Here is a 2,500-nt window from a genome sequence, read left to right on the forward strand (position 1 = left end):
CTGTCGCTCTGTGTTCACCATCAGCCATGTTTGCGGGCCGGGCATCTGCGGCGGGAGCTGCCGTTGGTCCTGCGGCAGCTGCAGGAGGAAAAGGCGGGAAATTCTCGGTGGAGGAGCTGTATGGGTTCACCAAGAAGCCAAAGGTGAGCAGAGGGAATTCTGGGAAAGCGGACAAAGGTGAGGGGAAGAAAGAAACGAAAGAGAAAGAAGAGTCAGCGTTGGCATCGCAGATCCTGGAGGCAGCGAGGAGACTGATGGAGAGACGACGACTTGAGATCTACCTGAAGGAGTGTGACATCACCATGGAGCAGAACCTCATGCCCTACAGGTGAGTGAGACAGGTAACACACAGGTGACACAGAGAACATACAGGTGAGACAGGTGTAAGTCAGGTTTGTTGTGTTTGTTCATTTTAGAAACTCGTGGAATTTAATATTTCACATGAAAATGTCACGTGATGTTTTTACTTCAGACTCGAACTTTGTCACAAAATAACGTCTGTAATAGAATATAACGTGTGTGTGTGTGTGTGTGTGTGGATTGGTTGGTTGTAATAACACTGAGTGACCACCAGAGGTCACTGACACACTGTAACTGAGAGTGTGTGTCATGTAACATGAGACACTCACATCTGACTTCATTCATTTATTTTCTAATTAACATATATATATATATATATATGTATATATAATTTAACAATTTTCACAAACATGTTTTTATTGATCAAGATTAATAATGAATATTTTCACCTGTAAACATTTCGGTTCTACTGGTTCGACTGGAGCTGTTACTGGTCAGACTGGTGTCACCTCGGTTGATTCTTATTGGCTCCTGAAGCTGCTGAGTCGTTCTGACGTTATAAAAGACTGTGCTCCAGTTGTTCATCAGCTGACTGTGTGTGTGTGTGTGTGTGTGTGTGTGTGCGTGTGTGTGTGTATTTGTGTATATGTGTGTGTGTGTGTATGTGTGTGTAGGTGTGTGTATGTGTGTGTGCGTGTGTGTGTGTATTTGTGTATATGTGTGTGTGTGTGTATGTGTGTGTAGGTGTGTGTATGTGTGTGTGCGTGTGTGTGTATTTGTGTATATGTGGGTATGTGTGTATGTGTGTGAGTGTGTGTGCGTGTGTGTGTATGTGTGTGTGTGTGTGTGTGTGTGCGTGTGTGTATGTATGTGTATGTGTGTATGTGTGTATGTGCGTGTGTGTGTGTGTGCTTCATCTTCCCCAGAGCAGAGTGAAGGCTGAATCAGCATCATCTCACAGCTCAGTGTACAGTACAGTACTAATACACACAAAGACAGTACTAATACACAAATACCTTACTAATTCTTTGTTATGTTATATACTTTATTATATAAATTTGTATGATATTGTAGTAATAATACTTCCACTACCCACAGAAAATACCACATAATATTCTACTACTGTAAGTACTGTCACTTTACGGGAAGCTGTAGAAGTACTTGTAGTACTCACAGTACTCACAGTACTCACAGTACTCACAGTACTTACAGTACTCGTTCCGTTTTATTGTAATGTTTACATGTAAGAGTGATGTCATAATGACATCTTAACTCTGATTGGTCCCCAAGGACGTGACAAAAGAGAGGTCATCAGCTGTGTGTGTGTGTGCGTGTGTGTGTGTGTGTTTAGTTGGTGGCAGTTGTGGGGCCAATACCTGATCAATATGTCAACATACTGATTGATGTCACTGATCACTGTATCACCTACCAACCTCCATGTTCAGTTTGGATTCTTTATTTCACCACAGAGAGAAACATCGATTCACGACGTCTGTGAACAAACAACAAAATAATAAATGAAAATGAATAACAACAATTTAAAACTAAACAAACAATAATGAGACGGTGACACTTGTTGTGTGGTCGGGTCCTAAAGTCACTGTGTAGTGTTCAAAAGTTAGATTTTCAATAGAGGAGTTTCTGATGAGCCAAAGACAAATAATGACACAACAATGTCAACACAACATATCTGAATTACACATACAGTTAATTTAGATATATAACATGAGATTACACAGCTCCAAAGAAAACTGAAATCAGAGAAATCCAAACAAGTTGATTTGTATTGGAAGCAGGTAAAATAACGTCAGCAGAGGACAGTGATGCTCAGTAACAGGAAGCTTTATTTCAGCAGGTAACGTTGGAAACCTGTTTTTATGAACAGAACATGTGGTGGAAGACGTCTGTTCTCTGATCTCCTGTTTGTAAACCTCAGACTCAGGTCGGACGTCCTGGACGTGGAAACTGTTGTTCTGCTTTAAGACGAAGCCTCAGTGTCTCTGTGCAGCTACTGCTGTAATCCACATTAGTGACACCTCTGGCCTCAGGCGGCGCACTGTGTGTTCACATCAAATGGTGCAAGTGGTGTGGGACTTGTTAAGATGGTCACACACACACACACACACACACACACACACACACTCACAGAGCAGGGAGGTGTACAGTAGATGTATTGTGTGCAGACGAGTGTGTGATAGAG

The sequence above is a fragment of the Seriola dumerili genome, unplaced genomic scaffold (genome assembly GCF_002260705.1).
Source record: "Seriola dumerili isolate Sdu_G_001 unplaced genomic scaffold, Sdu_1.0 BDQW01001898.1, whole genome shotgun sequence".
Lineage (NCBI taxonomy): Eukaryota > Metazoa > Chordata > Actinopteri > Carangiformes > Carangidae > Seriola > Seriola dumerili.